Here is a 13,555-nt window from a genome sequence, read left to right on the forward strand (position 1 = left end):
CCCCTCCATTCCCCCCTCCCTCCATTCCCTCCCCCCTCCATTCCCCCCTCCATTTCCCCCTCTATCCCCCCCTCCACTCCCTCCCCCCTCCATCCCCCCTCCATTCCCTCCCCCTCCATCCCCCCTCCATTCCCTCCCCCCTCCCTCTCCCCCTCCATTCCCTCCCCCCTCCATTCCCCCCTCCATTCCCTCCCCCCTCCATCCCCCCCTCCATTCCCTCCCTCCATCCCCCCTCCATTCCCCCCCTCCATCCCCCCCTCCATTCCCTCCCCCCTCCATTCCCCCCCTCCATTCCCCCCTCCATTCCTCCCTCCATTCCCCCCTCCATTCCTCCCTCCATTCCCTCCCCCCTCCATTCCCCCCTCCATTCCCTCCCCCCTCCATCCCCCCCTCCATCCCTCCCTCCATTCCCTCCCCCCTCCATCCCCCCCTCCATTCCCTCCCCCCTCTATTCCTCCCTCCATTCCCTCCTCCTTCCATTCCCCCCTCCATTCCCCCCTCCATTCCCTCCCCCCTCCATCCCCCCCTCCATTCCTCCCTCCATCCCCCCCTCCATTCCCCCCTCCATTCCCCCCCTCCATTCCCCCCTCCATCCCCCCCTCCATTTCCTCCCCCCTCTATTCCCCCCTCCATTCCCTCCTCCTTCCATTCCCCCCTCCATTCCCCCCTCCATTCCTCCCTGCATCCCCCCCTCCATTCCCTCCCCCCTCCATCCCCCCCTCCATTCCTCCCTCCATCCCCCCCTCCATTCCCCCCTCCATTCCCCCCTCCATCCACCCCTCCATTCCCTCCCCCCTCCATCCCCCCCTCCATCCCCCCTCCATTCCCCCCCCTCCATTACCCCCTCCATCACCCCCCTCCATTCCCCCCCTTCATTCCTCCCTCCATCCCCCCCTCCATTCCCCCCTCCATCCCTCCCTCCATTCCCTCCCCCCTCCATTCCCCCTCCATTCCCTCCCCCCTCCATCCCCCCCTCCATCCCTCCCTCCATTCCCTCCCCCCTCCATCCCCCCCTCCATTCCCTCCCCCCTCTATTCCCCCCTCCATTCCCTCCTCCTTCCATTCCCCCCTCCATTCCCCCCTCCATTCCTCCCTCCATCCCCCCCTCCATCCCCCCCTCCATTCCCCCCTCCATTCCTCCCTCCATTCCTCCCTCCATCCCCCCCTCCATTCCCCCTTCCATTCCTCCCTCCATCCCCCCTCCATTCCCCCCTCCATTCCCTCCCTCCATTCCTCCCTCCATCCCCCCCTCCATTCCCTCCCCCCTCCATCCCCCCCTTCATTCCCCCCTCCATTCCTCCCTCCATCCCCCCCTCCATTCCCTTCCCCTCCATCCCCCCCTCCAGTCCCCCCTCCATCCCCCCCTCCATTCCCTCCTCCTTCCATTCCCCCCTCCATTCCTCCCTCCATCCGCCCCCTCCATTCCCCCCTCCATTCCCTCCCTCCATTCCCCCCTCCATTCCCTCCCTCCATTCCTCCCTCCATCCCCCCCTCCATTCCCTCCTGGATTTGACGAAAAGAAGCCGTATGAAAACTGGAAAAATTAAGTGGAAATATGGAGACGGGTGACGAACTTGGACAAGAAAAAGCAAGCGATGGCTGTGGCTCTATCGTTGACAGGTAGAGCGAGGGATACTGCTTTAGGAATAAATGTGGATGATCTAAATAAGGATGATGGAATGACCACTTTGATTGGGGAACTTGACAAGATTTTTTTGAGAGAAGAGAAGGAACGGGCTTACGAAGCCTATTCTGAGTTTGATCGAATATCGAGGGAAAATGGCGTCTCGATGGTGGACTTTATTGTTGATTTTGAACAGAAATACAACAGGATCTGTAAATTCGAGATGGTTCTGCCCGACGCTGTTTTGGCGTTTAAACTACTGGATACAGCAAGTCTTGATGTGAAAGACAAGCAACTGGCATTGACTGCATGTGGTAAGCACACTTTTGATTATATGAAGTCAGCACTGAAACGCATATTCGGAGAAAAACATGAGCAGAAGGCGGGAGCCATTAACGTGAGTCAGGATGCAGCCTACTACACAGATCAAAGAAAACCGCACCCACGAACCCAAAGTGTGCAAGCTAGAGGACCACTCGCAGGCACAAATCCACTTGACAAGTACGGAAGACGAACAAAGTGTGGGATTTGTCAAAGCACATTCCACTGGGTGAAAGATTGCCCACATAAGAAAGAACACGTAAAGATAACAGAAGAAAATAAATGCACAGAAGAACCTGATGAGTGTAATATAACGCTGTTTTCTAAGGAATCGGATACGGAAATATTCATGGTTGAGGCTCTGGGATCAGCTGTCATTGACACGGCATGCACAAGGACTGTCTGTGGTGAAAAATGGCTGAATAACTATGTAGGGGGACTAAATGAGAAAGAAGTACAGAAAATAGTTAACACAGAGAGTAGCAAGCCTTTCAAGTTTGGGGATGGGCGAGTTGTACATTCGACAAAAAAGGTCAAGATACCAGCCAAGATAGGAGAAACAAAATGCTGTAGACACAGAAGTGGTCCCATCTGACATCCCTTTACTGCTGAGTAAAACGTCGCTAAAGAGAGCAGGAGCTGTGCTGAACTTGGAGAACGATACAGCAATAATGTTTCGGCAACCGATAGCTCTGAAGATGACCTCCTTAGGATACTACTGTCTGAACATAATGGATAATGAGTCACCATGCGATACATATGAGAATGTGGTCCTGGCCATCACAGAGAATATGACTAAGGAACAAAAACACAAAGCTTTACTGAAACTTCACAAGCAATTCGGACATGCATCAGTTGACAAACTGAAGAAGCTGCTGATAAGTGCTGGAAACTCTGATAACGAGAGCACTGCTATTCTAGAGGAGATAGTAGGAAAATGTGAGATTTGTCTTAAGTACAGCAAGCCTAAGCCTAAGCCCAAGCCTGCTGTTGGGTCTGCCCATGGCCTCCCGATACAATGAGACTGTGGCAGTAGATTTACATGAGCTAGAACCGAATGTGTGGTACCTGCACATTATCGATCACTTCACACGCTTCAGTGCGGGTGGCATTGTGACCTCAAAGAAACCAAGTGTGATAGTGAAATGCTTTGGACATTCCTGGATCAGTGTCCATGGTCCACCGGAGCGTCTCTTCAGCGACAACGGTGGCGAGTTCAACAACGAGGAAATAAGAGACATGGCAGAGAACTTCAACATCGAGATAAAGACGACTGCTGGCTATAGTCCATGGAGCAATGGCTTGCTGGAACGCCATAACCAAATGCTCAGAGATAATACTGAAGGTAAAACTTGACAACGGAGTTGACTGGAAAACTGCACTGGATTGGGCACTCATGGCAAAGAACACAGTGCAGAACGTACATGGCTTCAGCCCACATCAGCTGGTGTTTGGACAGAATCCGAACCTTCCCTCTGTGTTAGTGGATCAGCCACCTGCTTTGGAGGGAACTACTATGAGTGCATGGGTGGGACAGCACATAACAGCATTACATGCAGTAAGGAAAGCTTTCATAGAGGCAGAGTGCTCAGAGAGAATCAGAAGAGCTCTACGAAAGCAACTTCGTCAAACAGATGAGAAGTATGAAACTGGGGACAAGGTGTTCTACAAAAGGACAGACTGTGTTGAGTGGAAAGGTCCTGGAGTCGTGATACGACAAGATGGGGTGGTGATCTTTGTACACCATGGTGGGACCTATGTCAGGGTTCATCATTCTAGGTTGCAGAAGGTTGATAAGAGTGAAGTAGGTGCTAGTGAGGGTCTAGAGCACCCTGGGGAGAATGTTACTGAGGGCAATATGAAAGTACCTGTTACTGATAGTGATGTGGATGTTGATAACAATGACAGTGGGAACATACCTGGTACTGATTGTGACATAGATGTTGATATGAACAATGACGGTGAGGCTGGGGGTGTTACAGACAATGATACAGATGTCACTGAGGGTAACAATCATAAGGATAATCAACAGACAGGCATAAGGGTAGCAGCCTCCCTAGGGCTGAAAACAGGTCAAACAATCAGCTTTGTGGATAATGTAACAGATGCGTCTCACAGAGCTAAAGTGATGGGACGAGCAGGAAAGGCTACAGGAAATAACAGAAACTGGTACTGCCTACAGTACTTAGAACTATCTGACATCGCTGGTACTATGGGGTCAGCTGATCTTACTAAGGTAGACAATCTTCAGGTTAATCCACTGGATAGTGTAGAACTATGCTCTGATATGCAGGAAAATGATGTATTAGTCACAGGTGGTGTTTCATTTGATAAGGCTAAACTAGATGAAATAAGTAGCTGGAAGAATGATGGGGTGTTTGAGAAGGTAAAAGATATGGGTCAAAGGCATGTGTCCACTAGACGGGTGTGCACACTGAAAGAAACCCCTGATGGTGTAATACCCAAAGCGCGTCTTGTGGCTAGAGGTTTTGAAGAATTCAACACTAAAGATCTATAGAAGGACTCACCTACATGCTCATCAGAGTCCCTCAGACTACTCATGTCAGGTCTATGTCAGAATAAGTGGCATCAAATAACTTATCCAGAACAAAAGGATTCATCGTATTCTGTGGTCAGCTACAAAAGAACAGCTGGCAGACTGTCTGACCAAAAAGGGAGCCTCTTCCCTGGTATTACTTAAGGCACTGAATAATGGACAATGGAAGCTAGATGACTGAGTCTGACTGTTGATAACTGAGCATGAGCTCATTAAAAATTAATAATTAAAAATTATTGTTGCATACATTGATGCAACTGAGTTGCAACCTGTTGTTGTTTCTACTTGTTTCTGTTCTGTGTAAATGTGTATGAGTTGTCTGTTGTCAGCATATACATTAAGTTTTGCTAATGTTGTCACTTATTGCAAAGCAGTCCCTTCTCCCGTGGTTTTATTCATGATGTCATCAGCGATTAGTCAATGTCGACTTGACTTTCATCACAAAACAGCTAACTTCAAAAACTCTTAAGTCATACAACCCCTAACACACACACAAAGTTGCACACACAAACATGCCCGTCCATCCATCCATCCTTTCCCCCACCTACCTTAGCGTCATGCTCCTGCAGGTGTGTTCCACTGGCGTGCAGGTAGTTAAAGAGGTCCTCAGAGGGCAGTGGTCTCTCCAGCATCAGGATCAACTCTTGCTCCACTTCAAACCTTTCATGCAGGGTCACTGCTGCACTCTTCCCCATCACTCCTGGGTGACCTGCAAGCAGCAGAAGCCCCAGTTCCAGGGGAAACCCAAACTTTTACCCATCTCGAGTCTGACAGAGACAAAGAGTTACAATGAGGTTGCTGAGAACCGCCTCAGGTTAAGGATTTTAACAAAAACCCAAGTCAACTTACCTTTATAAGGATTAATTAAAGAACAATGAGAGATAGAGATGTTTTGATTTTAACTATGCAGTTAATGCACTGGGCACTACTGCTTCTGATAAAAAACTAAAAAGTTTCAAAAGATACTGACATTTCAAGAGCTTTTGGGGACAAAAACAATGTCACCATTGTGAAGGTGTCCACCTTTTCTTTGGGAATTTGTAAGGCCACCTTCAGGACAGACACACACAACACCTGTAGTTAAATTATATGCTTTACACTTCTGGTCAAATCTGAATGTCCGACACCTTTTATAAGAGAACACAAGCCGTTTTCTGTACAATCGCTACGTATTTCGTATGCGTAAGGTCACCGAATGTTTGTAATACTCCCACGTGTATTACAAAAAGACTTGAAATGGGCCATTTGAGACTACTGACATTATGTAGACCAGTGACAGACCTTAGTCGGTATGCAGATATTGGATCGTCGACAGCAGAATGGTCACCAGAAACTACAAAGTTATTTTCCTGCAGCTGCACTGCTTTCACACTGCCCAAAAAAACCCGCTAACATGCGCCAATTTACACTGACCAAAGGCGGACATGAGCGGGGTTTTGCCAGTGTGAAAGCAGTAACATGTCCATTTACATTACTGCCACGTGGTAATTAATCAGAGCCTCTGAATAGCACAAAGCCTTTGCATACCAACACGGCCGAATGGGTCTCCATGTTAACTGTTCCAATAGATTTGATCATTCTTCCAACGCATGCCAGGCTAACCACATGCATACAAACCGCTTGTCACTCAACAAGTCAAACAGACTGACGAATGGATGACGTTGCTGACTAGTGAGCCGCTATTGCAGCAGTGTCGTCAACCAGCACTTGCCCCCATCAGCGTTACCGTTGGCCTAACATGACATTTAACATCCTGGGACTTCACAACTATATTATTCATAACTGCCTGGTTTACTACTAACAAAAGACGTGGGATGAGTATTAATCTTAACAATACGACTGGCTATTTCTCGCAAATTCACTGATTACACTGCGGCCGTAACCACGTGACACGTTTTCCTGCGTAGTGGCTGCTTAGCTCGCTCACATACTCAAAACTCTGCGGCCTGCGTCTTTTCCAAACACGAGGCGAAACAAAGAACAGCTCAACACCACATTAGCCAACATCTTACACAATGTGTTAATTACCTCGTCTACTGTATCTGTGGCGAACAAATCCATATTGTACGCGGTCAAAATATGCTTAGTTTCTTTCGTTCGTAAAACGCGCTTACCGAAATAGAAGCCATTTTGTAGATGGTCCCAGGCACGTTCGCAAGCCCCCCCCCCCCCCCCCACACACACACACACACACGGGACGTCATTTTAAAGGCCCAGTTGTCCTCCATATGGGAACAGGTCTGAATACAGCGGCATGTACAGTATGAGAGATATGAGCAAAAACGCCATGTCGACTCAAATGAACCGCTGGGTCTCAATGACACAGCAGCTCGCTCAACGGTAAAATGGCTGACGTAGCCTGTGTGGCAAATAACGCGCGGAACATGGCGCCATGCTTGCAGGACAAAAGACAGGTTTTGACCAGTGTCTCTGGCCAGCCCCTCGCTCACAAACCTAACGTTACGTTTCCCAAATTAAGTGGCGAAGACACGTTCAAGTCGGCGACATTAAAAAAAAACAGCCATTTTAGCTATCCACATACACACAAGTTGTCTTCACTCCAGTTGGTAACCCGTGTTAAGGCCGGCATTAGCTGCTAAGTAGGCGTTATAACCTGATATAAGAAAAAATATGTCCCACAGAATACCACACAAAACAGCTTGCATTGACTTATGTGCACATTACATTAAGTCGCAACGTTATTTCTCAATCAGCAATATTCGGAAACTTTACATCTGGATAAAAATAAAGTTACCTCCTGTCACGACCTCCTAACGAAACGCAGCGGACACGGGCTCGTCACAACATGGCGGCGATCAGGATAATGACCTCCCATCACCCCACGCGTGCGTCCCGCCCCTAAAGCGCCCGCCAATTATATTCAATTTTTAAAAACAGTATTTTATTTCAAATTGTTTATGTGATGAAAGAATACTGTTTCACTTCTTCGTTTTCACATCTAGGCAAATATTACGTGTTATATGGGTCCAAATTAAGTTACCTGAATCTGATCCATCCATTTCCCAAACCGCCTATCCTGCTCTGAGGTGGCGGGGATGCTGGAGCCTATCCCAGCAGTCACTCTGACCTTTCAGGCTAAACACGATTTCATTTCAATTCCATTTAGCTGCAGTTAATTGCGATTACATGCGCTTGACCCATGCCAAACTCGGAATGACACAACTGAATCAGGTGTGTATATATACACTCACTGGCCACTTTATTAGGTACACCTTGCTAGTACCGGGTTGGACCCCCTTTTGCCTTCAGAACTGCCTTAATCCTTCGTGGCATAGATTCAACAAGGTACCGGAAACATTCCTCAGAGAGTTTGGTCCATATTGTCATGATAGCATCACGCAGTTGCTGCAGATTTGTCGGCTGCACATCCATGATGCGACTCTCCCGGTCCACCACACCCCAAAGGTGCTCTATTGGATTGAGATCTGGTGACTGTGGAGGCCATTTGAGTACAGTGAACTCATTGTCATGTTCAAGAAACCAGTCTGAGATGATTCGAGCTTTATGACATGGCGCGTTATCCTGCTGGAAGTAGCCATCAGAAGATGGGAACACTGTGGTCATAAAGGGATGGACATGGTCAGCAACAATACTCAGGTAGGCTGTGGCGTTGACACGATGCTCAATTGGTACTAAGGGGCCCAAAGTGTGCCAAGAAAATATCCCCCACACCAATTACACCACCACCACCAGCCTGAAGCGTTGATACAAGGCAGGATGGATCCATGCTTTCATGTTGTTGACGCCAAATTCTGACCCTACCATCCGAATGTCGCAGCAGAAATTGAGACTCATCAGACCAGGCAACGTTTTTCCAATATTCTATTGTCCAATTTTGATGAGCCTGTGCGAATTGTAGCCTCAGTTTCCTGTTCCTAGCTGACGGGAGTGGCACCCGGTGTGGTCTTCTGCTGCTGTAGCCCATCTGCCTCAAGGTTCGACGTGTTGTGCGTTCAGAGATGCTCTTCTGCATACCTCGGTTGTAATGAGTGGTTATTTGAGTTACTGTTGCCTTTCTATCAGCTCGAACCAGTCTGGCCATTCTCCTCTGACCTCTGGCATCAACAAGGCATTTTTGCCCACAGAACTGCCGCTCACTGGATATTTTCTCTTTTTCGGACCAGTCTCTGTAAACCCTAGAGATGGTTGTGCGTGAAAATCCCAGTAGATCAGCAGTTTCTGAAATACTCAGACCAGCCCGTCTGGCACCAACAACCATGCCACGTTCAAAGTCACTTAAATCACCTTTCTTCCCCATTCTGATGCTCGGTTTAAACTGCAGCAGATTGACTTGACCATGTCTACATGCCTAAATGCATTGAGTTGCATTGAGTTGCTGCCATGTGATTGGCTGATTAGAAATTTGCATTAATGAGCAGCTGGACAGGTGTGCCTAATAAGGTGGCCGGTGAGTGTATATTGTAGCGAATTCGGGGGTCAACGCAACCACAGGAACTGCCGCGGCCGGGAAGCGAACCCGTATCGCCCGCACCGCAGGAGACATCGCTAACCGCTAGACTACAGGGTCAGACCCGCGAGCCAGCGGCCAGCGTGTCTTCTTATCCATGCACGTTACAATATTCTGATTTTGGGTGGTGATGGATGAGACGCCAGTCAAAGCAGAAAAAATATTTTAAAGTTGAGACTTAACATTTCTGTGTGGTTCACACTTTACAGAACATGTGAGGGCCAGTTAATATAAGATGTCGGCCCACAGTCGGCCCACGTGTTATGCACCATTACAGTGCCACCATTGCCAGACTTGGCCCGCCTTCGGTGAAAACACCACTTGTCGATGGTTTAAGGGCACATTTCGGCCAGAGTCGTCAGCTATGTGGGAGGTGATTCTGGATGTATTCAAGAGCTTTTGTGGATTAAAGTGTTGTTGAAGTGTGATCATTATAGAATAATTCATTACCCAAACCGCTCATCCTGCTGTCAGGGTCGCGGGGATACTGGAGTCTATCCCAGCTGTCATTGGGCGGCAGGCAGGGAGACACCCTGGACATGCCGCCATGCCATCATAGGGCAGGAATATTAGTCTAACTGTTCTAATATCAGCTGTTCCACCATGGTTACTACCTCAACCAGCAGTAGATTTCTCTATATTGGATGGTTTACACTCAAAAAGAAACACGGTCAATGTGCAGGCTTATGTGGACACTGTTATAAATAAAATATATGAACACTATTTACGTTAATACTAATTAGGATATTGTAATATATCCATACTCCCGCTAAGAGGCGCTGCTGTTTTCAGGAGTTTCCGGGCTGTGGAGTTCTCTCATGGATGTATTAAAGTATTATAGTTCTACTATAATACTTCCTTGGGTTCTCTTTTTTTTTTGTGAAGATTTTTTTTTAACAATTTCAAACTTACAAACAACATGGCAATAACATTTCCATGTTCGCACAATAGGACCTGGTGCATACAAAGGAAAGATTGAAAAAAATAAAACAAACGAGAGGTTGAAATAACATCAATATAAAATACATAAAATTAAACAGGGCTAGGGCTTTTTGGTTAATTATATTCTTCTATTATACTAAAAAGTTTTACTGCATTTTTTATTTTCATGACTTTAAGGGCCTTTGTATAAGCAAGAAACTCTCTGCGAAATACACAAAAGTCAGGTTTCACTTTCACATATTTTGATTTGTGTTTATAACATTTCCCGAAAATAAGAACGTCGTTGACTAAAAAGTCATCGTTGCTATTGTCCATGGCAAGTCAATAAACAATGTCCTTCAGAGAAAAGTTTTCCAGTTGGAAAACCCTTGGGTAAAGCCAGTCATGTATATCAAGCCATAAAGTTTCATAATTCACACATTGGAAAAATAAATGATCAGTCGTTTGAGCATCATCACAAAATACACAATTATTGGTTTCAATTCCAAATCGCTGTCGTAACAATTCACTGGCTGGATACACTCCATTTAAAAATTTAAAATGGATTTCCTTTGCTTTGGGATTTATGGGGAATTTAAGATATTTAGTTAGTAACATGTGAATAGTTCTTTGAGTAGACTTGTGAAATTGAGTTTCTGTAAGATACTATAGAGTTTGAAATGTTATTAAACATATTTATAATTGTTTTATTTGGGAATCTGACTTCATTAAAATCACAGCCTCCAACTAAAAGTTGTGGGAGACAAGGGGTGATAGAGTAGAATATGTTAAAATTCCTTTGATTAATAGATTTAGGGATTGCTTTAGTTATAGATTTAAATACGTAACGGTTTCCAATTAAATCATATTTAAGGCAGAAACTCTCAAACGATATGATACAGCCACTACTATCAACTACGTAATTGGGTCACTGACCAAAAACCTTTCACCATCCAGTCCTTGTTATAAAATGATTTCTTTTTAACCATAATATATCTATTATTCCATAATGGTGTATTATGTGGGGTGAAATTGCGATTGTATAAGAGTTTCTAATATAAAAAGACCTGCTGGTGAACAAGGGAAAATTCAATCGGGAGTCTTTGAATACTGAAGTCACATTTAAGTAACAATTCTATACTTCCCAACTTCTTAACTGTTTCTCTGGGAAAATGGAACCAAAAGCTATTGTTGTTCAGAAAAGACTTTAGCCAATTGATTTTCAACGTTCCATTTACAAAATCAAAACCGATAGCTTGTAGGCCTCCATCTTTAAAATCTCTGCTCTCTTAACTTAGTGGATTTTCATTTTCCAAAGATAATCAAAACTGACCTGATAGATCTTTTTAATAGCTCTACTTGGAATAGCCATCGAGTATGCCAGATACATGCACCTTGAAATGCTTTCCGTTTTAGTCAAAAAGATTCGACCTAATAAACTAATGCCTCTCCATAACCAAGAGTTAAGTCTAGTTTGGCATTCATCCACTACCTTCCACACATTCATATTTTGATACATATTTATGTCCAAGTACTAAACAGTGGATTTTACAGAAATGCTGTATGCCTCTGTTAAATGACTTTGATGAACTGGCATTAGCTCACACTTGTTCAAATTTAACTTTAGACCAGAGGCTTTGGAGAAAAATCTGAATCATTTGAAGTATTCCGGGGACTTCAGTTAGCTGCTTCATAAAGATGGTTGTATCATCTGCTAACTGGCTAATGATTACTGGTTTCCCAAGTACATCTAATGGAGTGATAGTTGAATTTTTAATAAAGACAGAAAGCATTTCTGTAGCAATTATAAAGAGAGAAGGGGAAATGGGACAACCCTGTTTAACGCCGCGTTTGGTTATAAATCGGGGTGACGTACCTCTTGGTAAAGAGACTGAACAATTTGTATTTTCATAGAGATTCATGTTTTGAAACTTATCCCCAAAACCTAATAACATTAAACAATGGCATTTTTTTTTGAAAAAAGTGCTCAATTGAATCAAATGCTTTATAAAAGTCAAGAAATAGAATAAAACCATCATCTTCTATTAAATGTCTATAATCTAAAAGATCAAGCATTAAGCAAATATTGTTGTGAATGGATCTACCCTTCATGAAACCAGGTTGAGAATCCCTTATAATTTTATGTAGATTCTTTTTTAACCTATTAGCATAAATAAGGGTCACGATTTTGTAGTCGTTGTTGAATAATGTGATTGGTCTAAGATTATCTAATATTTTGGGGTCCTTATGAAGCTTGGGAATTAAAGTTATTATAGCTTGTTTCATAGTGGAAGGAAATTTAATATTGTCAGTTGATTCTTTTAACATAAGAGAGAATGCAACTTTAATAAGTCCCAAAAATGTCTATAGAAATTGGCAGTAAGTCCATCCCTACCTAGAGATTTGTCTAAAGACAAACTCATTACTGCTTTATCCAGCTCATCTGAAGTAATTCCAGCATCACACAACCATACGAACACATCAACAATACAGAGAATACGAGCTTTGATATTGTTGAAGAAGTCAGCATCCTGAACAGAAAAGGTTGAAGAATACAATTTACTGTGTTAGTAATTAGTATTAGTATTGAGTAGCAGCAGAATACTTCACAACTGCTATCATTAAACGTTTATTGACATGCTACAGTACCAGAGAAAAAGTTAAATCTATGTTAACATTATTTTATTATAATGTTAAACTTTATTTCACTCTCTCTCTCTCGCACACGTAAGGAATCCAGCTTTGGTAAGGAATGAGCTTTGGCTCAAGATAAATCAAACAATAGCAAACAAACAAACCAACACAAAACCAATTTCTGTCACGTATCTGGAAAGAACCCAAAAGCAGACGGGACAAGCAGGTAAGGGAAGAAATCAAGTCTTATGGCCGGACTCGATGAAGCAGCAATCATTGGCAACGCTGTCTTCGGGAGGGGGGCGGAGTCGGCTTGTGTTCGTCACGTCAATGCGTCTCTGTGTGTGTCGGAAAAAACAGTGCTTCGGCTTGGAGTCGCCTTGTCACCAAAGTGGGGAGGCGCTCTCCTTCCAGACTGCCGGCCCTCGGACAGATGCAGTTGGCGAACGCATGCAGTACGAGGGTGGGTGTTTGAATTAAAATAGGGATCGATTGGCCACTAAATTGGGAGAAAAAAGGGAAAAATCCAAAATACATTTATAAAAAAAAAAAAAAAAGAAATCAACTCTTCATTCAAGTGGCCCATCCCAGGGGTAGAGCAGGAGTTGGCTCAGTGGCAGGTAGACTGGCAGGCACAAGTCCATCAATGGCTACGTTCCAGCCAACACTGGTCCACAGTGGAGGCTTTTTAAGGGTGACGCCGATTGCTTGATGGCCAGCTGCTGTGCCGGGGTGAAGGAGGGGTCAGCAGGTGTCCAGGGAGAAGAGGGGTTAGGCTTGGGCTTTTGGCTCATGACTTCTATTTATTTAGCACTGGCCTACTGATCTGAGGAATGCTATAATGCTCGACTTCACTCAATGTGGCCAGGGGTGCTCGGGTTGGACCCGTCAAACTGGGCAGTGCTGGCCGCTGAATGTGGCCGAGGCTCGACAATGTATGTGGGCAGGGGTGGTCGCGCTGGCACTACAATCAAGCCCAAAGTCGCGCGACGTTTCGCTGTTTATGTAC

The sequence above is a fragment of the Lampris incognitus genome, unplaced genomic scaffold, assembly GCF_029633865.1.
Source record: "Lampris incognitus isolate fLamInc1 unplaced genomic scaffold, fLamInc1.hap2 scaffold_127, whole genome shotgun sequence".
Taxonomy (NCBI): Eukaryota; Metazoa; Chordata; class Actinopteri; order Lampriformes; family Lampridae; genus Lampris; species Lampris incognitus.